Consider the following 24,455-nt stretch of genomic DNA (forward strand, 5'->3'; position numbering starts at 1 on the left):
CAGAATTTAAATCTGGACGGCCAAAGTGTGGTAGGTGCTCAAGGCAATAATCCTTTTCACAGCAGCAAAGTCTCAATGCCATAAACAAGCAAATACCTTGCTATCGGAATCCTGTACAGCCTGGATGGTTCTGGACCTTCTATAAAGTATCAGCTCTTCCCTTCAGGGTTTCTCTGGTGCTAGAGGTGCTTCTTTGGCAGCTGTAGTCCCAGAGACAGAGGTTCTCTAGACTTGGGTCTGGTCTGCAGGAGCTCTCTCACAAACATCCTTCCTGTAGCTCTCCTCAGACTAGACTAGACTCCTCAACAAACTAACTAGGAGCTTACTAAGTCCATCACCCTAGTAACCTGACCAGTCTACCAATATTAACCCTATATTGCCCGTAAATGGGATACACAGTACATAAAAGGATAAGCAATTAAGTGACATAGCTTATTTAGTGCTGATTGGATCCTGTGCAGAACATTTTCTATGCATGCCGATGATGTTGTGGAAACCCCATTCATTAGGATTAGAGGCAGAGTAAATTCAGATCTGATGCCGATTTTGTCAAAATCCAACTCACTGGATTTACCAGAAACGGATGTGCATTATAGCTCTAGTCTATGTTGTCCCCTAGCTGGCTTAGGTCTGAGCTTCTGGAGCATGGAGAGCCAGAGATGATGGGCAATGCATTTCTAAGACGCCTGGGTCACCCGGTGATTAAATGATGACTCCATAGCGGCTACATATGGTGGTTGTAGCTAAGCTAATTTAAGGACTGAGCTACGTGAGGGGAAAGTGAGGTCAGGGGACTGACGGTGCCAACAGAAGGAAACCCAGCACACAAAGATAACAGATGGGTGCTGTAATGTGAGATACTAAGCCAATCAGGGGTGCACCACCAATGAGGTTAGGTAAGGCGATCACCTCAGGCAGCACCAGGTAGGGGCAGGAGGGGGGCAGCGGAAGGGCCATGGGCAATTAGCACTTTCATTGTGGCAAAGGGGTTAGGTTAAGAAATTGCCATGGAGGGGAGGCGCCGTTCAGTTTCCGCCTCAGGCAGCAGAAAAGCTAGGTGCACCCCTGAATGCAATTGTATAGGTTTATGAGGGACTACACTACTGGGCCATACCATCTGCATGGAAGACTAATAAGAGGTCCAAGTCAGATACTACTAGAAATAAAGACTAATGCCTGTATTTCTCATGCAGTAATTTATTCTGATTTATGCCGTATTGAAAGTCATTTTCATAGGAAAATCTAATTTTACACAATATCTTCGCACTTGTGTTGTCTTCTCATGAATTTTCATGAACATTCATCTTAGCTCAGATTTCACATATTTCCATGTTAAAGGGGTTCTCCTAGGACAATTCCTACTTGTTCCCAAGGGTTTCCCTTATAAATGAGCCACAAAGTTACAAAATGTCCCCCAGCGATCAGCAGTCATTTGTAGGCAAAAATTGGCAGTACAGTAAGTGTTCAATTTCCCTGCAGCGCCACCACAGGGGGAAATCAAGCATTACACAGACAACCCCTTTAATAAGTGGAATATGGATACAGGGCATTATTATTGGTTTGGATGTTAAATTGGGTTTTATCACTAGCTGTTGATTAAAGTAATATTCCCATTCAGATTCATCCATTTATAACGTAAACTGACACAAATAAAATATTGACCTTGACAGCCTCATTGCATCTCGTATGATTTAGAGGCGTGGAACATCCACACGTATCTGAAAATGCTTCAAACAAATACCTAGCAAATTGCCATAGCAACCTGGAATGCAGCCTCTGGTGTAAAGCCGAGCTGATATCACCATGGAACCCCTCAGTATCATCTCTTCAGGGAGATCTCACACGTTCTCCTAAAAATATAACACTTCATTCCTGGTGGCCAACACTCTAGAACAGCCGCCCACCAGAGAAGATCCATCACCTGCATTTGTGACTGCTGAGAAATCTTTCCATAGTGTTCTTTACTGACATAAACTTATATTAATGCAACATCCATCCATACTTTATAGGTTTCCGTTCCATGACATGGACTGACATGAGGAATATCTGTGATTCAGAGACGTCTAAGGGGAACAGATAAGAGACAAATAGGAAGAAAAGGTATTGGGTTCATCGAAAAACAAGCAAGGTTAACATAAGCAAGCAATAGACAAGAAGGTGGGTGGCAATGAGCAGAATTAGCCAGGTTTAAACAAAGCCCATGTAAAGGTGGACATACATATTCACCTGATTTCCGCAGAAGGGCAACCGTTGGTGGGTTTTCTGCATTAGGCCTCATGCACATGACAATGTCTGTTTTGTGGTCCGCAAAATACAGATGTGGTCTGTGTGCTGTCCTTACTTTTTTGCGGACCTATTGACTTCAATAGACCCATCTTTTAGCAAAATGGACATACAGATGTGGAAAATACACAGATGATCCGTATGTCCTTTCTGCAAAAAAATATAAAATATGCAGACCACGGACCCAATGACGTCAATGGGTCCGCCAAAAAAGGCAGATGCAACATGGACGGTATCCATATTTTGTGGTTGTGCATAAGACCCAAGAGACATCTTGCACTTGAACTTTCAACTATTGTTGTTATAAGACATTCACCATGCTAAACTGCTAACAGCACTAGGTAGGGGCCGGGAAGATAATTTTGCCAGATTCTGCTCTTGCAAGTGTTCATTGTGGGGCTTCACTACTTTACCGTCCCTCCCCTATGATCTGAGTGAAGCAGCTCAATGCAGAGAGCACATCACAGTGAAGCTCTGCCTCCTGGGCACTGGCAGGAGGAGAACCTAGCAGAATAAAACTTCACATTCACACTACTCCTGATGATAAAAGCTCCACAAAATTATATTTGTTCTGCCCTCCCCAGCCTTAACCAGGGCTATTAGCAGTGTCTCATGAACAAAGCTACTTTAGTGCATTATTATCTTATTTCTGTGATTATCTTCAATAATATGGCCAGTGACATCCGCAGATTTGTATATCATACCGTCAGTCAGTCAGACTCCAAAAAATTACTGAAAAAACTAAAATAAAAACACCCTGCACGGTATGATATACAAATCTGCGGATGTCACTGGCCATATTATTGAAGAAAATCACAGAAATAAGATAATAATGCACTTAGTAAAGTAGATGCAAGCATTAATAAGCAGATGTCTCATTACTACAACCCCTGTTTAGGTTGAAGCTGGCTGTGGTCCATCTTCAAAACAACATGGCTGGAAATATAGTATTACATGTTGACCATTGAAATACATGTCTGATTATGTGATATACGGACAACTGGGTACACCAAAGCAAGGGCATGTTGTAGGCTCTGTTCTATGGAACATAGAAAAGGGTTGTCTTTGTGATACAACTAATTTACAAATGTATACATTTCCCCTTACATGGCCTGTATATCTGGATATAGGGGGAGAGTTACCATCTCCTTACACCTGCTTGATGGGTGCAAGGCAGGGCGTGTAGAGTGTAATGGCCAGCATATGGTATAGGAAACAAGGCTAGTGGTATCTCTCTTTACTGTAGTGCAAAATGGGAGTTGTAGTACATCCAACTATAGCTAAACACATTTCCAATTGTACACAGTGAAATTCCCTCCCAGATAGCAGTATATGGATTTAGGCAAGGATGAGGGTTATGGCACTCTTTCCTCTCTATCTTGCTAAAGTCTCTCTCAGTAGAATCTGTGGTGAGAAATAGTTCTATTGCAATGGTGGCTATAGTGTCCACTGTAGAAATACAGGGCTTTGATGACATGTCTGGCCAGGACACATCCAGGTGTGAAGGATGTTTTAACAATGTCCCCCACTGCAGCAAAGTCTGAGTGGCTGTACTAGTACACCACCTTGCTGACTCCCATGCTTGGGCAGGCAGATTACAAATTCTCCAGTTATCTCCTCTTTCTTTAAATCTTGCAGAGATCTGCTAGTCTCTATAGCTTTCTTGGGCCTGAGAAGAGGCAGCATATGGACTTTGCTTCTTTTTTTGAACTCTCCCTACTGCCCCACATTATGTAATTTGCCCCCCACACTGCCTCACATTAATTTGCCCCCCACACTGTCCCACATTATGTTGTTTGCCCCCTACACTGCCCTCTATTATGTAATTTGCCCCCCACTAAGTAATTTACCCCCACACTAAGTAATTTTGCCCCCACACTTCCCTCCATTATGTAATTTGCCCCCACTGAGTAATTTTGCCCCCACACAAGTTAATTTTGCCCCCACACAAGTTAATTTTGCCCCCAGACTGCCCTCCATTATGTAGTTTGTCCCCCCCCCCCCCATACTTGTGTCGCTGATCCTGCACAGTCTGTACTTGCCGGCTGCGCAAGCATGAGTTCAGTTAAGTTCAGTGTCTTCGGCACGCAATCCTGTCCTACGGCGCGTGATCCCTCGAGACCCACCTCGGGAGGTCACGGGTCTTGCGGGATTGCGCGCCGAAGCGACTGAACTCATGCCTACACAGCCGGCAAGTACAGGATCAGATCAGCGACACAAGTATAAGGGGGGCGGGTGCTAGTGGTGTTGGGAACTTGGGTCCGGCGGGTGACACCCCATCAGACTGATGTCACCCAGTGTGGTCCGCACCCGCCGCACCCACCTCGCAATGCCACTGGCAGCCAGACTCCAGAGCGTCGGCGTCCCCAGCAAGAGTGCCGCTCTACGCGGTGGCCTACTCTGCTTATGGGTGGAGCCGACCCTGCGCTCACTGTAATGCCATAGCCATGTTGGTTACTGGCATAACAGTGAATGGCTGGCCAGAATGCGTCATCGGGTGCTATATAGCACCCGATGACACATGGTTCGGCTAAGAGTTAGTCAAGGCGAGCTGCAGCAGAAGGGACAGATAGCGTAGGGAGAGGAATTGTGCTTTTTTTAAGGGAGTTTTGAGTGTTGAAAGGTGCTTAGAGACCCAACGGTCCTTTTAAGGACTATTGTTTTACCTGGCTGCAAAATATATTACCACAACATGCGCTAAATTGCGAGCAATTGTTTGGCTGCTGGTGACAGCAGCAACATTACCTGCGCTACATCTCCTGTATAACATTTTCACATCCCAAATAGCTGTGACATTCCCTGTAATTTTGAATTAGCCACTGGTGACAGCGACATTACCTGCGCTACATCTCCTGTATAATGTTTGCACATCCTAAATATCAGTGACATTCAGTTTAATTTATTTGCGCATACACTTACAAAACCTACGCTACTGTACGTGTGACATACTTGCAAGCATAATTAGCATTTTATATAAAGAAGGCGAGCAGTAAGGGACGGGGAAGTGGCCGTGCTGCTGATGGTGCACGCAGAGGCCATGGCCCTGGGTGCGGTGAAACTGTGTCTGCTGCCAGAGCACAAGAAACACACTCATCCACGATACCTAGCTTCATGTCCCAGTTTGCAGGGCGGCGCAGAACACCACTCTCGAAGTCAGACCAGTGAGACCAGGTGGTCGGTTGGATTGCAGCAGATAATGCTTCCAGTCAGTTAAGCACCACCCTGTCTTCCACCAAGTCCAGTCTCAGTAGCCAAGAGTTTGGTCAACAGAATCCTCACCCTGATTCTCCTTCCTCCCACCATGGAGTGTCTTGCCAAACAAGTGATCCCACACTCGGATATTCCGAGGAGCTCTTTTCAGTGCCATTCCTTGATTTGGGCCTCTGGCCAAGTCTGCTTGAAGATGGACATGATAAGATCATGTGCACTGATGCCCAAACTACTGAGCATCCACAGTTACAAGAAGATGACGGTGGGGAACGGCAATTAGTGTTTCACGAGGTGATGGATGATGATGATAAGACACAGTTGCCAATAAGTCAATGACAATTAGTGTCTCAAGAGGTTGATGATGAGGATGAGACACAGTTGTCAATAATTGAGGTTGTTGTTAGGTCAACAAGTCAGGAGGATGACCAGAGCGAGGAAGTGGAAGTGAAATCACTGACCCAACCTGGGAAGCTGGCAAGCAGAGCGAGGACAGCAGTACAGAGGGGGAGGGATCAGCAGCCCGCATCAGGCTGTAAGAGGCAGTAGGGTGGCAGAAGGGAGAATGCGGGCCACACCAAACAGGCCCGCAACTGTTCCCCGGAGCAGGAAAGTGCTGACGATAAAAGAATTGTCATTTGCAACCTGTGCCGCACCAAAATGAGCAGGGGCAGGAACACTAGAAACCTCACCACCACCAGCATGATCCTCCACATGGCATCAAAGCACCTTAAGTGGTGGGCCGAATGCCTGGGTCCACAATCAGTGTCTGCGGGTCACACCACTGCCTCCTCTTCCCCTGTGTTACGTGCTGGCCAATCCCCTGTCGAAGGCGCAGTCCCGGATGCCTCCTGCCCTGCACCTGGACCTTCGCAAGCACCATCAGCTAGCATATGCACTTCTGTGTCCCAGTGCAGCATACAGATGTCCATACCCCAGGCCTTTGAACTAAAGCGCAAATACCCAGCCACCCACCCACCCACAGGCCATAGCACTAAATGCGCACATTTCCAAATTGCTGGCCCTGGAAATGTTGCCATTTAGTCTTGTGGACACTGAGGCTTTCCGCAGCTTGATGGTGGCGGCCACCCCTCGTTACTCAGTCCCCAGCCGCCACTATTTTTCCCAGTGTGCTGTCCCCGCCTTACACCAGCATGTGTCCCGTAACATCACCTCCACCTCCTCCTCCACTTCCACCTCTGAATTAGCAGCACCAGTCAGCCATCAGTCAGTAGCTGGAAGCAGTGTAGCACTGCAGTGGGGAAGCAGCAATACTAATATGTTTAGGTGACAAACAGCATACCACCGCAGAGCTGTGACAGGGTATAAGGGACCAGACTGAGCTGATTTTTTAGATGGTCAGCTCAGCAGCAGACCCTCATCCCTAATGTTTTAGATGGTCAGCTCAGCATCAGACCCTCACCCCTAATGTTTTAGATGGTCAGATCAGCAGCAGACCCTCACCCCTAATGTTTTAGAAGGTAAGCTCAGCAGCAGACCCTCACCCCTAATTTTTTAGAGGGTCAGCTCAGAAGCAGACCCTCACCACAAATTTTTTAGATGGTCAGCTCAGCAGCAGACCCTCACCCCTAATTTTTTAGATGATCACATCAGCAGCAGACCCTCACCCCTAATATTTTAGATGGTCAGATCAGCAGCATAGCTTCACCCCTATTTTTTTAGATGGTCAGATCAGCAGAAGACCCTCACCCCTAATTTTTTAGATGGTCAGCTCAGCAGCAGACCCTTACCCCTAATATTTTAGAAGGTTAGATCAGCAGAAGACCCTCACCCCTAATGTTTTAGATGGTCAAATGAGCAGCAGACCCTCACCCCTAATTTTTTAGATGGTCCTATGAGCAGCAGACCTTCACCTCAAATTTTTTAGATGGTCAGATCAGCAGCAGACCCTCACCTCTAATTTTTTAGATGGTCAGATCAGCAGCAGGCCCTCGCCCTAATGATTTAGAGGGTCAGCTCAGCAGCAGCCCCTCGCCCCTAATGTTTTAGAGGGTCAGCTCAGCGGCAGACCCTCACCCCTAATGTTTTAGATGGTCAGATCAGCAGCAGACTCTCGCCCCTCATTTTATAGATGTCAGATCAGCAGCAGACCCTTACCCCTAATTTTTTAGATGGTCAGATCAGCAGCAGGCCCTCACCCCTAATGTTTTAGAGGGTCAGCTAAGCAGCAGACCCTCACCCCTAATGTTTTAGATGGTCAGATCAGCAGCAGACCCTCACCCCTAATTTTTTTAGATGGTCAGATCAGCAGCAGGCCCTCGCCCTAATGATTTAGAGGGTCAGCTCAGCAGCAGACCCTCACCCCTAATTTTTTAGAGGGTCAGCTCAGCAGCAGACCCTCACCCCTAATGTTTTAGAGGGTCACCAGCAGGCCCTTGCTCCTAATGTTATTGAGGGTCACCAGCAGGCCATCAATCATAACTTTTCAAGGGTGTGTCTGATGCCCTCCTTTTTGTGTGATAAAGGGTGTATTGGAGTGCCGGTTCCTTGTAATTTTTGGCAGCCCTTTTACTTAGTGCATAGGCTTTATGAGTGTAGGAGTCCCACTACCTGAACAATAGTACCACAATGTGAATGAGGCCATCCTTTATGTGATATACAGGTTGTATCGGAGCGCCTCTTCCTTGTAATTTTTGGCGGCACTTGCACTTTATATACAAGTAAGTATATAGGAAAGAATGTTTCCTAACAATCTTTTCTCTAAAATCGATTTTATCTTCGGTTTTGTGCGTATTATTGTCAGTCTGTAAAAGTGGCGTACTACTCGGACAACATCGTTCCCAGCAGCGACCTGGGAGTCCAAGATGCATCCAGACATCCTCCCCATGCTGTTCCTGAACCATTTCAGTGGTGTTTCCACCAATTTCTGACCTTTTCCTATGAACCAGACACCCTCCCCTCTTCAGAGCAGGGGGTGCCTGATTTAATGCTTGGGTTCTCCCATTGACTTCCATTGTGCTCGGGTGCATCCCAAAGTGTTCTACCCGAGCACCCGAGAACTTTGGTGCTCGATCAACACTAGTCACGACCCCTTGAAAGACCCATCCAGCAATGTGGTTCATTTGGTTCTTGAGCCCTGAAAAGGTGTGCTATTCCTGTTTTTTCTATTAGTGACTGATTCGTTTTCTGAGCACATAATCCTGTTTGCTACCAGACCTGACCTTCTGCCTCTATACCATTGGGAATGAACTCTGCCTGCCTTGACCATTGCCTGGCCATCTATAATTACTCCTATAATGTCTTCTGCTTTGGATCTCCGAATTGTTGTTGTCTGTCCATCCACACATCAACCATTTCGAATGGAGACTCCTCCAGAAGTAACAACCTGTGGATTGTCTGCAGGAAATGCTATACCCTTTCTCAAAGGAGAAGGAATCACACTCCTTTAGACTCCAATCCCTGGCTTATCCCTAAACCAAATCTGTTAGCGACCCAGTGGGTCCACATTACCATGTTAGCTGGGCTCGCCTCATTCCGCATCAGAAGTTTTAACTGCCTTGATAGTTTAGGTTGTGTTTGGCAGTGATCTTATTTTTGGAGGGAGGGTGGGAAGCTCTTTTTATATTTAAGTTTTAGAATTTGAATCATTATGACAGCATTTTCTGATAGACCCAGTACAACAAATTGAAAAGGGATTAGCAGTTTCGGTGAACTGTTAAAAATACATTAGACTTCTCAGATTCACCCAGAGCATTTCCAAGAGCATGAAGAAGTGAATGTGCTATCTTCTACATACAACCCTTTTGAGGCAGGAATGGGCTCCCACTACTAGGAGACGGGGTTATTAGTTCCAATAGTGAGAGCAGCATCTGCTCTCTCCTAGCTTGAAATCATGTTTAATAACATGAAAATGTTCAGCGGCCAAATCCCTGTTGGGAAGGATGAATCTGAACAAAGGCACCCAACTACCAGTAATTTCCATAACAGATGTAGTAAGCGATGCATGACAACTCAGCCATGTATTATCCATCAACCTCAACTGCAAGAAGCTCTTCTGATCACATTAATTGTGAGGGTGCGGTAGACACTCCTGGACAGAAACATTGCACTCTTCTGCTCTTTGACTGACGGAAGGTTATTGAGAGTTATTTACATATGGACACAAGGAAGTCCTAATGCTAACGATGAACAATTTTTTGGGCTTTTTTGTTGTTGCCCAAAGTTAATTCTCCCAAAAAAATTTACTGATGGTCACATACAATATATTTATCAATGCCATAAGAATATAATGGTGTTTTAAGAAAGCTTTGATCTGTATTTGCAAAAAACACTCAATTTATGCCCTTCTTTTGCATGAATTTCCATTTTTCTGCCTAAGTAACTGTCATGTTAATAAGAAAGCAAGGGGACACGGGGAATATCTTGAAACTATTGCTACACTGGCAAGATTGTTATTGACACCTCCTTGTAGTTACAAAGTTGATATTGTTTTAAAAAGACATGGGTCCATCAAGGCCAAGCGATAATCCTATAGTGTTATGAGGTAGTTGCCACTTAATTTCCGACCTCAGAATGCATTCAACCAGCAACCTATGTCAAGAAAGCTAGTATCTTTAACCTGGAATGGTTGTACTTTCAAGCAAGGCATCGAGGCTCTTCTTGAAATTACTCAATAAATCGACCATCACTATCTTCTCTGGCAGAGAGCACCCTAGTCTCTCTGCTCTTACAGTAAAGATTCTCATCTAAGATGATGGTGAAGCATTCTTCCTCTAGAAATAGAGGATGCCCTCTTGTCATAGTTACAGGCTTTGGTAAAAAATATCATTAGAAAGATCTCTGTACTGTCCATTTATACATAGTATACATAAATTACATCTTCCCTATGCCATTATTTTTCCAAAATTAAAAAAACCCACCTGTCTTGGTACTTCTGTCCTCTTGTTCCCTTATCATTTTACCTGAGCAGACAGTTTTGGTCATGATCATGTAGTGATTTTTGCATTTTTTCAACCTCGCCTTCAGATAGCCATAACTTATTTTATTTTTTCATTGACCTAGTTCATTGACCTATTTTTTTTGTGTAGAAAAAGTGTGTCTGTGACCCTTGTTCTCCAATTTTGGCTACTTCGATCCCCACAGAGTTCAATGGAGAGCTTGCTCAGTTTTCTGTTCGGTTTACAGAAAGAACTATCAAACTTTGTGGAGATTAGGGTGGCTGTAAATTGGAAAACGGGGACCAGTACCGCTAAGGTATTTTTGGCTCATCCTGTGGCTATGCCCTAAGTACTTAGGTAGAGATCATTTTAAAATTGACCTATCATGGGTCTGCCAAAATGTTGTTACCAGTGTGAACAGATTTTTACTTCTGGTCTCTGCAGAATAAAACAATGCATGAGGTCAGACCACTCTTGATGCAAAGTCTGAATGATTCCTTACATTAAAAATGAATTTTTTTGTGATAATATATATCTAGTCTCTTCAGTAAAGGGCCTAAAAATGTGTGACCATAAGGCCAGTACATGGCTAGGTTGAGAACTCATGTTATTTTAGCCTGGAAGGCCTGTGTCTACATGCTGTATATGATTGCTCTCAGCATGTAAGTACTGGGTCTCTGTGACTAAGTGCCGTCTGTATTTATAGAGCATATCCACCCCCGAGTGACAGGAATTCTATGTCTACACGTTCTACTATGTGCAGGCAATTAGAGCATGTAAACATTAGGTTCCTGGGGTAAAAATAAGTTAGTGAAGCTCATAAGCAACCAGGTGTGAGAAGACAAAACTATTGGGCACAATGTACACTTTACTTCTTTGAATTAGACTTATGCATGACTGTCATGGAGAAAATCCATCAAAATGTGCAATAAATATTCTATTATTCCAAAAAGTTTTATCCACAAATAGATGGTCGGCTCAAATAATAATAATAATAATAGCATTTATTTATATAGCGCCACCATATTCCGCAGCGCTTTACAAATTCATAGGGTTCATGTACAAAACAAAACTAACTGGATAATATGCAACTGAAACACTAGGACTAGGCCCTGCTCGCAAGAGCTTACTATCTATGAGGAATTAGGGGTGACACATAAGGTAGTTGATTGTGATGAGTAGGATTAGAGCCATTATTGAACTGACAGGAGCGGTGTCGGCCGATCTGCTTCGGGTTTGGGACTACTAGAGGATCGAGTTTAGGCCAGAGGAGTTGGTGGGGAAAGGTTTAGTCTGGGAATAGTCAGTTTAGGTAGCTTGATAAGCCTGCCTGAAAAGATGTGTTTTTAAGGCACGTTTGAAGGTGGAGAAGTTGTGAATTGACCTAGTATTCCGGGGCAGAGTATTCCAGAGAGTAGGTGCAGCTCGAGAAAAGTCTTGAAGACGGGAGTGAGAGGTACGAATTATGGAGGTTATTAATCTTAGGTCGCTAACAGAACGGAGAGCACAAGTTGGGTGGTAGACGGAGATGAGGGAAGAGATGTATGGAGGTGCAGCACTGTGGAGAGCTTTGTGGGTGAGGGTGAGAAGTTTGAACTGTATTCTGTGGTGGATGGGCAACCAGTGAAGTGACTGGCACAGACTAGTAGCATCAGTGTAGCGGTTGGATGGATAGATGAGCCTGGCTGCAGCATTTAGGACAGACTGAAGGGGGGAGAGTTTAGTAAGAGGGAGACCGATTAGTAATGCATTGCAGTGGTCTAGACGAGAATGAATCAAGGCAACAACAAGAGTTTTTGCCGTTTCCACTGTAAGAAAAGGGTGGATTCTGGCGATATTCTTGAGGTGCAGATGACAAGAGCGTGTAAGTGATTGAATATAGGGAACAAAGGAAAGATCAGAGTCAAATGTGGCCCCAAGACAGTGGGCATGTTGCACAGGAGTTATCATAGTGCTGCAGACCGAAATTGAAATATCAAGTTTAGGTGAGTTAGTAGATGGGGGAAAGACAAGAAGTTCAGTTTTTGAGAGGTTCAGTTTTAGATACAGAGAGGACATGATGTTAGAGACAGCTGCCAGACAATTACTGATGTTTTGGAGTAAAGCAGGGGTGATGTTAGGGGATGAAGTGTATAGTTGGGTGTCGTCAGCATAGAGATGGTATCGAAAGCCAAATCTACTGATAGTCTGTCCGATGGGGGCTGTATAGATGGAGAAGAGTAGAGGACCTAGTACTGAGCCCTGAGGAACGCCAACCTCAAGAGGAAGAGGAGAAGAAGAGCCAGCGAATGATACACTAAAGGAGCAGCCAGAGAGATAGGAAGAGAACCAAGAGAGAGCAGTGTCCTTAAGGCCAATTGAGTGGAGCATGGTGAGGAGGAGTTTATGGTCTACGGTATCAAATGCTGCAGAGAGATCCAGCAGAATAAGTAGAGAATAGTAACCATTTCTTTTTGCTGTTAGGAGATCGTTTAGTAAGGGCAGTTTCTGTAGAGTGAAGAGGGCAAAAGGCTGATTGTAAGAAGTCAAGAAGAGAGTTTGCAGAGAGATAGCTTATTAAGCGAGAGTAGACAAGATGTTCAAGGAGTTTAGAGATGAAGGGGAGGTTAGAAACAGGTCGGTAGTTAGCAGCACAGGTCGGGTCAAGAGATGGTTTCTTTAGTAGTGGGGTGATAATAGAGTGTTTGAAAGAGGAGGTAAAGATACCAGAAGAGAGAGGTTAAAAATTGTAGTGAGGTGAGCGATGACAGCCGGGGAGAGGGACTGGAGGAGGTGTGATGGAATAGGATCACTGCTACAGGTCATGGGTCGAGAAGAAGAGAGAAGCCTGGAGACTTCTTTCTCTGTTATAGGGTCAAAAGAGGAGAGAGAGCATGTGGAGGAATATGAGAGAGGAGGATTGAAATTATTTGGGGACTGGGAGATTATTTCCTGCTGGATACTGCCAATCTTGTCTCTGACGTAAGTGGCCATGCCATCAGCGCAGAGGTCAGTGACAGGTTCTGGAACTTTAGGGCTTAGAAGGGAATGAAAAGTGTCAAAGAGTCATTTTGGGTTATTTGAGAGTGAGGAGATGAGAGGTGAAGTACTTTTGTTTGGCAATGTTGAGAACCGAATTATATGTTTTGAGCATAAATTTATAATGGAGGAAACTGCTGATATTTGCGATATTCTCCATGAAGCAGTGCTGTAGAAAGCGTGTTTCAGGTGTGTGCCAGGGTTGCCGTGTTCCGTGTCGAGAGGGACAGATTGATATTGGAGCAACTTCATCCAGCCACGTCTGGACAGGGGAGGGAAGTGATTGGGGTAAGAGCTAGTTGTAGGGTGTTAATAAGTTAATAAGTTGCTGGCAGTTAATGGTGTGTAGGTTTCTGTAAGTGTAATGTAATGTTAGACCAAGCTATGATATTCGCTGTGGATGCTAAAGCTGGACAATAAAGAAGTAGAATCAGATCAAGGAGATATGGAATGTTGGATTGGATCTCTCTCCTCAACAATGTATTTTCCACTATATCCCGACGGACCCGGAGGGGAACTCCTCGCAGCTGATTGGAGTCAAGGGGATACATGTAATGCTATTATCCACAAAGAAGAGTATTCTGAGACATTGGCTATACCCTTCGGTGCCCACTTTGGAGGAGGTTTTGGGCATAGCAAAACAGATTATGTATGCGGAAAGACTAGACACAGAACAGTGTAAGGGTAGAGCCACAAAGAATTTCATCAGTAAATGGAGGAGTTTCATTGTAAAGATACTACCCCAAGATGAGATAAAGGAGTTGGTAGCCCCGTTCCTAGGCACTCAATGGTATCTCCTGGAAAAAAACAAAGGGTACGCTTGGAAGACTAGACAGTGATTGGCCTGAGAGATGAGATAAGTTGTGAATTATGATACTCAGGTTTAGACAATAGGTGACACACATGATGAACCACAAGGAGCTAATTTTGTTAGTTAGGAATATTTGTTGATTTTGGGGGGTCGGGAGGTATTTAGCGCACAAAAAATAAAAAATAAATGAGAAAATGACTATGTATTATTTCCGATGTCTTGTCTATCAAGTAATTCGTAAATATGGAAATGTAATAGATTTTTGACCGGATGTAATTTATTGTATCTATTGATATGAGACCTATTCCCATATATTTTGTTTGATGGGACATGTCAAGCCGTGTACAATATTGTCATTTTCTGCCAATAAAATTTGTTTAAAAAAAAATAAAAATAAGTAGATGGGAGGTTTTAATGCCTTCAAATGTTGATGTTGGTGCAGACATTTGGTAATGCTGTGTACATGTTAAACAAAAAATGTGGATTCTTGGCCAAATTAAAGTTGGCTTTCTACTTTAATGGACCATAATGGAGATACTGAGATTGATAGATTTCATAGGTATCCCCCTACGCTATGAGTCAGAGAGGAGAGCTTCTAACAAAAAGAAGATCTTGCTCCAGAGCAATGGTTCTCAACCTGCATTATGCACACCCCAAGAGGTACGTGCCGTGGGTTAAGGGGGGTATATGGGACTGCTGTAGCAGCCAGCAAATAGTGATACAGTTGAATGCGGCAGACCCCACCGCTCACTCTCATAAACTACAGACACTAGACCTGAAGCCAATCAGAGGCTGACTCAAGCGGTACAGTGACGTCTGTCTCCTTGCCACACCTCTCACTCTCATAGGCTACAGGCACTAGGCTTGAAGCTTATGAGAGGCCAGGAGAACTTTCATCAGGCAATAGTTACGCATATGGTCACCTTAAAAAGGTCGTCCTCATTGGAATAACCCATTGACGCAACTAATCTAAATTTCTGCTAGGTCTCGTCATTGCTTGGAGCCTGTGAGAGCAACTGTTCGATAATAGTCCAGTGCCAAGAGCAGATCTAGATGCACATCTCAGCTTTAGGGTTCTTTGACATGAGAACATTTCTTCTCGTTAACCTCGATCGAGGTTACAGCATGTCAATACTAATTTATGATCACCGATGTGTGTACATGGGACAATGATCGGGAAAGAGCATCTTCCAGTCTAAAAAGTTCCTTAGTGAGGTACCAAGCCAAGCAGCTCTTCTTGTTCTACATGAAGTGAGATCATCTGAAGTCAAGGCAAATCCTTTATTCTCTTGCAAAGTAATGGCATATGGCTAGATTTTATGATGCTGAGACTGAATGAACATTGAGCTTTCCAGACCACTCTCAGTGCAGCTCCATTCCAATGGTTGGGGCACGCTGCAGTTCCATGCACTGCTGGGTGGCTCGGAACGCTGTTGTGCTGGAAAAACCTTCAAGAGGATGCAGCACCATATCAGTCCTGCAGCCTGCTCTTTATTAGGATCTGTTGGGGTGCTAGAGATCGGACTTCTACCAGTCATAAATTGATGGCCTATCCTAACCATATACCATCACTTTATAAGTAGAAACTCTACTATTAGTGATCTGTAATTTTCACTCCAAATTCAATTTTCATATATGTTGTTGCTGCTGTGGTGATAATCCATAATCACAAATTATTGTGTTCACATACCACTTGTTTAATAAGATTCCGTCCCTAGCAACCACTACTCACAAGACTTATTTCTGACTATCTTCTTAAGATGGCCGCCGATGTCCTTACCCTGAGGATAAGACCTCCCTCCCTAACTACCCAGAATTCATTTGACTCATCTCGGGAACGCGCAGCCTCACCCCAACCAATCGGCTTTCTCCAGACTTAAACATGCCCTCTTCCTCCTGAGTAGTTGATGGCAAATTTTTATCAAAATTTTTTATTGTGAATATCGGCACTATCCTGGCTCGACGGGAATGCTCACGCAGCGTTCGGGACTGCCCACTACTATGTCCTCCGTCTTCTGTATATAGAATATAGGAGACGGAGGACACCTAGCAACGCTGTTTTAGCCGCACCACTAAAATGCCTGGGGAGGAAAGAACATGCTGCAATTACTAGGTAATTCAATACCTACACAAAAGTATATTCTAGGGAACTAAGGTAAGCTTAGTCAGACCAATCCAATTGCATAAAAAGAAAAATATGACAGTTACCCTTTAAGAATATATAGTAATTCCTAGAAAAGAGTAATGTCACATGTTCACAGCACAGAACCTCTACAAATAATACAGAAAAGTTCTAAACAATCATAAAAAAATGTACTTTTTTAATATAATAAAAGTCTGTTTTCAAACTCATTTTTAATTAATTGCTCTTAATTGCTTCCCAGTTTTCCATAGGCCCCGGGCTAATGTTCCACATTACTCAACTTGCATCCTTTTGTCAGATTAATTCATTTTTTTTAAATGTTTGATTCATTAATATCACACCGTTTTCATTTCAGCTTTTAAAAATAAATGTTCTGCTGACATGCAGCGCCTAATAATAAGGATCATTTATCAATAATTGATCGGCCGACTGAGAGTAATGTGTGTTCCACTAATGAGCAAACTTTTATTACAACAGTTATTAATATGTAGTAACAATAAAGATAAAAAACGAAACAATGAAAAAAGTTCTCTTTGATTTTGCAGTGGATGTCTATTGCATAAATGCTAATGCAGTATTACCGGTGTATAGATTAAAGAGGATTTACGAGACTTTTATGCTGATGACCTATCCTCTGGATAGGTCATCAATATCTATTGGGGGTCTGACACACGGGAACCCCGCCAATAAGCTTTTTGGACTACCGGCGCTCGCTGTAGTCCTTTAATGTTTTCCAGTCCCCAGGGGTACTCTGGTTAGAACAAGTTATCACCTATCCAGTGGATAGGGGGTTACTGTTAGATCAGTGAGGGTTCAACCAGTGAGATCCCCACTGATCACAAGAATGGAAAATGGAACTACAGGTTGAGTATGCCCACTATAGCTCCAATCATTTGTATGGGACTGCCAGAGAAAACCAAGGACAGTGCTCGGTTGTCACCAGTAGCCCCATGAACTTTGAACAGCGCAGTGGTGCACCTGTTTGACCAACGTTGCATTCAAACATGGACACATGACCCCCATTCTCATGATTGGGAAGGGAGGAGGTCCCAACAGTCAGAACTTAACCAGTCTACACAGTTATACTTTGAGCTGAAATTAGTTTGCCGTCATCCTTACTGTAAAAGAGACAGCTCTATACACTGGTATAGATAGTAGGTATGCAAGCAGGGGCGGATTGGGAACTTAAAGTGTCCCTGGGTTAAAAAAAAAAAAGTGGCCCAATGTTGTAGGGGCCCAATACAAGTAGGCGGGGTCAGCAAAACCATAGCGTAAATTCCATCTGATCAATATCATATACCACAGTGTTATATTGCCAAAAACTGTCTCTTTGTGGTAGCCATCAATAACTGCCATTTTCTGTCCTCTTCCTCCAGCTGTCTCTTTTCAAGATATGGAGTAGGAGGAGATGAGATGTGGGCCACAGCAGTTGAATTCAGGAGGACAGTTGCAGTCGCTGAGTACATGAGTATCTGATTCTCACAGCGTTAATTACCATTGAGAGTTAATTATGTCTTGGGCCAGCTTGGGCACCGGCCCACCGGGAAATTTCCCTGTAAGGTCTATGACAGGGGTGTACATTATTTTCTGGTTGGGGGCCAGATTGTCGGCCTGAACCAATTCCAAGGGCCGAAAATAAAACTTAAAGGCCTATTACCAATTGAAATACTATATTTATGGCATATTGAGCATACAGTATATGTCATTAATGTTTAGTTACACTTCTAGAATTTCCATCTAATGGAAGAATACATGAAAGATACATGTGAGCACCAAGACATAGACACACATGTCTGTTACCAGATAGTTGGGCGCCACACAGAATAGTATCAAGGGCCGGATGTACTGGTTCTTCTAGAAGATCAATTTCCTGTATGGATTGGCAAAGGATTCACAAGCATGGATATATTAAGTGTTATACTTCTCAACATTAAAATTGCAGCACTAAGTAGAAAAAGTTGTGGAATTATGGAAATCACAGGATCAATAGACATGTTAATGATATGCAAATGATACAAAATGGGAATAAAATATTTTTTCAGTATCGAGTATGAGCGCCACTCACAGAGTACAAACTCTTATATACCTTGGCATGCAATCAATTAGGTTATTAATGGTTGTTTGATGAATGTTCTTGGTCACGCAAATCATCAAGATCCTCAGCTCCCTTTGCAATTGCCGACCAATGACGTCCCAGATGTGCATGTGCTTAATGGGAGACGCTGCATGTTTAGTCAACAAACCTGGAGCCCTCTGCTCCTCCCATTCTGCCTCTGTTCTGATCCTGCATCAAATTGCTATCAAGATGGCCACCACCCTCTTAGACATTCCTATGCAGAGTACTGTAGGAAAGACGCATCCCCCCCTCCACTGCCTGGACTAGTGCCAATGAGGTAGGTGCTGTTTCCAGGGCAAAAGGTGGCTGGAAGGAAACTTCTGGCCAGTCCATTTGTCGAAAGCACACAGTCCACTCATTTCAGTAGGCACCATATACTTTTCTGGTGGCACTGCATTGAAATTGAACACTTGATGTTAGGTTCTTCTGAAAATTACAGCAGATCACTAGGGTTCCAAGCAGACAGACACCCTGGAGCTTATTGTTGGGGACATACAGAGGAAAGGATCCTAAAGTCAAAATATTCTTGTTAGCATGTTCTCCATCCACGTAATGCGTGGATATGTCATATCCTCCACACTGAGAGGTGCTTTTTGTAACTGCTGTCTGTTCTTCCTCCCCTCTCAGAATTCTCTAATAAGACATTAAGAATGGGTTTTCTAAATCAAACAACCCCTTAGGATAGGATATCGAGTAATAACGATAGCAAAGACAGAATGGGTAATTCAGGTTGTATTTACACTTGGAGCTTCTCTGGCAGTCACTCGGGAATTCAGTCCTGATTGTGATTCATGTCATTTTCTATTGTGGATATGAATTTCTCAGGAAAATATCTCCTTTATTCCCATCTTAGGAAGAACAGTGGAGACAAAGAAACTGCAATGGGCTGGAGTTGTTTTGAGGTTAAGTTCTCCATCACATTTAGCATTACTGTTATGATTGAATTTGTTCCATTAAACATTGATACTGGACTTATGATTTTAATTTACATTTCTTCAATGGTTTGGCTGACCTACTCGTGCCACACCCAGGAGATATCCTTACACAGATACTCAAAACATATTCCGTTCTCCATCTACACAGTTCATGACACGACAGACTAATTATCATAAGTTATAAGAGCAGAAAAATTATGGTATGTTCCAGCGAACTGGAAACTGTATCAAAAAACATTTTCTACTGTTCAACCTCTGTATCATTGAGGGGTAAAAATCCATCTAATATGACCTTTTCATGTGTCAAATATACAAAACATGCGCAAGAAAAAAAGAAAAAAAAAATATCTCTGGAGCCACCTATATAGTCAGTGTCATTGAGTGAAGATATCACCCAAACCTGTCATCAGTGCAAAGTCATGTTCTGGTGGCTATGTGAGACGTTGTGGTTATTGTCTCTCATTTCAAGGCTCCTTAAAGGGTTGGACAGTGATTTACCGGATAGCCACTGATTGGTGCCACTAGAAAGGCTTTTTTATTCCTTATGGAGAAGAGCTATTTTGCATAACACTTTCCCAGGGACCATTGCCCTAAAGGTTCTCGGCTAGGTCGACCTCTGAAAGAGAAATCACTGCCTTCCAATAGACATGCCAGACAGACAATGAAGAAGATATAAAGATCATAGAGATTAAATACTTTGGCACTCTATTACAAGTATTTTATAACATAAGTGATATTCTGGTCCTTCATAGAACAATGCAGTGTCGGACTGACCCACCAGAGTAGCAGAAGATCCTCCAGTGGGCCCAGGCTCTGATACCATAGTAGGCCCCAAAGGTGCAGGAGAAAAAAACATTTGGAGCCAATAACTTGCAACTAGAATCTATTTAATTGTTCTGAGAATAATTTTCTCTGATGGGCCCAGACCAACCCAGTATCGTGTTTAATTTTCCACCTAGGGCAGAAGGGCCTGGTGTTGGTTTCCTTCCTCATATCCTTTTTATTACCCTTGGCCCAATTCTGCATCTCCTTGTTTGCTAAGAATGCAGTTCAAAACAGAGCTGGGCTCCATTGTTACAGGGACCACATAGAAGCCATAATAGTTTGTTTCTATTACATCCTCCCTTGGCATGATTAGAAAGCAAGATGAATACTTCTTCTACATACTTCTACAACTTCCACATTAATCCTCCATGAACTTCGCCTACAGTAAAGAACATGGCAGGAGAACAAGTCTGACATAAGGTAGTTAATTAAGAATGAAGAATACCATCAGGACTGTCTGTCCTGGTGGAGCAGTCAGAGCCATGTTTAGCTATCTAGTCTTTAATGTTTTTATGGAAAGACAGCGATCAATACGTCTCCATTAGAAGAGTAGGGATAGACGCAACTTCATGTTAAAGACTAGAATCTGTCAGGGGCTGAAGACATTTCTCTCTTCACTAATGTTCTCTACTTGGTTGAAGACCATCTCTTGGGCCAAGTAAATAACATCTGTTCAGTTTGTTTTGACATTGAGCATTTTTGATGCGTTCAACCAGTTTACAGCCATTTGCTTTTCAGTGCTTTTAACTTTATCATATTTGAAGCATCTTGGGTTCTTGGATTATGTGTCTACCTTGTAAGAGGATGAAACATTGGAATTCCCCTTTCTGGACATAGAATAATTTGTCAAGGTCCACTGAAGACCCTTATTGCTGTCATTTAATATTGCTTTAAGAGATATACTGTATATTTATAATATATAATAGTATATATGGATCTTCTAACCTGCAGCATAGGATTGTGTTGTGGAGATTTTTTGCAGCCTGTGAGTGAGATTTGTTAACATCTCATCCACTTTGCAGCTACTGTATTCTCTGCAGATTTTCCACATGCTGAAGTAACCAGGCATGACCACCACACAGTGAATGTAGTTATGGTGTTCCGGTGCCTAGTTCTTGTGGTTCTGGTGTGGGAGTGCTGGGAATCAGAATCCGGATCCTAAGGATAGAGCATCAATATTCAACTCCTTGAAAGACCCTTTTTTTAAGGATCCATCCAGCTTTTAGATAATAATGACTTATCTTCCAGATAGGTAATCAATATGAGATCGGTTGGGATCCAACACCTGGCACTTGCACCGATCAGTTGTTTTCTGCAGCCACCATTTGTGGAAACTAAACTGTGATGGAGCCAGACACAGATTGCTTTGTCCACTTTGTAGTGGCCATGCTGTTGCTGGTGTACTGTAGCTCAGCACTCATTCAAGTGAAGTTCTTGTGCCTGCCAAAAAAGCTGATCGTGGTGGTTGTGCCTGAAACAGGAGCCCCACTGATCTGATATAGATGACCTGTCTGGAAGTTAGGTCATCAATATCTAAAAGCTGAACAACCCCTATAAAAGGTTTAATATTGATGATCTTTCCTTAGGATAGGTCATAAATATCAGATCATCCGGATTCTGAATCCTGGCACCCCCCCCCCCCCCCCACACCAGAACCAGGCACCGGAACATCATTGCTACATACAAGGCACCAGGGGCATAACTACCATAGCGGCAGACCATGCGACTGCTATGGGGCCCAGGGCAGGAGGGGGCCCATTTAGAATCATCTCCCCTTCTACTGGGGGTGAAAACGTGGTCAGGACTCTACCCTCTAAATAAACAACTTTTAGCAAACGAGGCAGAGGAAAAATAGCCCAAGGGTCATTGAAAAGGGTTTAGGCAGAAACCCTTCTGTCCTGTGTGGGGGGCCTGGTGTGAGCCTTGCTATGGGGTCCTTACTTCTCTATGTACGCCACTGCAAGGCACTGTTACTTGGCCACAGTACTGTATAATTTGGCACTGTATAGAACTTGTACACTGTCTGTATACCATACGGACTGTTTAACAAACCTCTTCCATTTTGGATCCCACTGCACAAGCCTGAGCTAAGATTGGGATCGTCAACAGAAAAGTTCTTGAGGGCCATGAGTGGAAGGCAATTGGTATATGAGCTACAGAACGCAGTGGAGTTTCAAATGCAAGGAAATATGAGGTTTTATATTTTTCTTAGCATATGTTGACTTTCCATTCAGCATGGAAATACAGGGAGTGCAGAATTATTAGGCAAATGAGTATTTTGACCACATCATCCTCTTTCTGCATGTTGTCTTACTCCAAGCTGTATAGGCTCGAAAGCCTACTACCAATTAAGCATATTAGGTGATGTGCATCTCTGTAATGAGAAGGGGTGTGGTCTAATGACATCAACACCCTATATCAGGTGTGCATAATTATTAGGCAACTTCCTTTCCTTTGGCAAAATGGGTCAAAAGAAGGACTTGACAGGCTCAGAAAAGTAAAAAATAGTGAGATATCTTGCAGAGGGATGCAGCACTCTTAAAATTGCAAAGCTTCTGAAGCGTGATCATCAAACAATCAAGCGTTTCATTCAAAAAAGTCAACAGGGTCGCAAGAAGCGTGTGGAAAAACCAAGGCGCAAAATAACTGCCCATGAACTGAGAAAAGTCAAGCGTGCAGCTGCCAAGATGCCACTTGCCACCAGTTTGGCCATATTTCAGAGCTGCAACATCACTGGAGTGCCCAAAAGCACAAGGTGTGCAATACTCAGAGACATGGCCAAGGTAAGAAAGGCTGAAAGACGGCCACCACTGAACAAGACACACAAGCTGAAACGTCAAGACTGGGCCAAGAAATATCTCAAGACTGATTTTTCTAAGGTTTTATGGACTGATGAAATGAGAGTGAGTCTTGATGGGCCAGATGGATGGGCCAGATGGCTGGATTGGTAAAGGGCAGAGAGCTCCAGTCCGACTCAGACGCCAGCAAGGTGGAGGTGGAGTACTGGTTTGGGCTGGTATCATCAAAGATGAGCTTGTGGGGCCTTTTTGGGTTGAGGATGGAGTCAAGCTCAACTCCCAGTCCTACTGCCAGTTTCTGGAAGACACCTTCTTCAAGCAGTGGTACAGGAAGAAGTCTGCATCCTTCAAGAAAAACATGATTTTCATGCAGGACAATGCTCCATCACACGCGTCCAAGTACTCCACAGCGTGGCTGGCAAGAAAGGGTATAAAAGAAGAAAATCTAATGACATGGCCTCCTTGTTCACCTGATCTGAACCCCATTGAGAACCTGTGGTCCATCATCAAATGTGAGATTTACAAAGAGGGAAAACAGTCCACCTCTCTGAACAGTGTCTGGGAGGCTGTGGTTGCTGCTGCACGCAATGTTGATGGTGAACAGATCAAAACACTGACAGAATCCATGGATGGCAGGCTTTTGAGTGTCCTTGCAAAGAAAGGTGGCTATATTGGTCACTGATTTGTTTTTGTTTTGTTTTTGAATGTCAGAAATGTATATTTGTGAATGTTGAGATGTTATATTGGTTTCACTGGTAAAAATAAATAATTGAAATGGGTATATATTTGTTTTTTGTTAAGTTGCCTAATAATTATGCACAGTAATAGTCACCTGCACACACAGATATCCCCCTAAAATAGCTAAAACTAAAAACAAACTAAAAACTACTTCCAAAAATATTCAGCTTTGATATTAATGAGTTTTTTGGGTTCATTGAGAACATGGTTGTTGTTCAATAATAAAATTAATCCTCAAAAATACAACTTGCCTAATAATTCTACACTCCCTGTAGTTAATCAGAAATTGACAATTGTTCGGAGTTTAGGATTTTTTAACAGAATCCATAAAGTTTTTTATTTTATCTTAATTTTGTATCCATTATTGCTATTTTCTCTGGTAATTTACTTGTCAGAATCTGGCAGAACTGGTCATTTTGTCTTGCGGAGTGTCTTGTGATGCACTCCGCCTTCTTGGAGGGTCTGTTCAGGGTTTCAGTTCAGCTCAGGGAGTGTCCGCTGAAGAGATTGATTTTTGTTGACTTTCCTTGTGTAGCCTGGTGTTTCTATAGTGTCTCTGTGCGACTTGTATTCTGTGCAGGCAAAGGATGAATTTCCAGAACCTCATATCAAGTTATCAACAACATACAGGCTATTGATTTTTTTGCTGTGTGTGTGAATAGGATTTTGGCCACCCTTTACAT

This window comes from Bufo gargarizans, chromosome 8 (assembly GCF_014858855.1).
Source record: "Bufo gargarizans isolate SCDJY-AF-19 chromosome 8, ASM1485885v1, whole genome shotgun sequence".
Taxonomy (NCBI): Eukaryota; Metazoa; Chordata; class Amphibia; order Anura; family Bufonidae; genus Bufo; species Bufo gargarizans.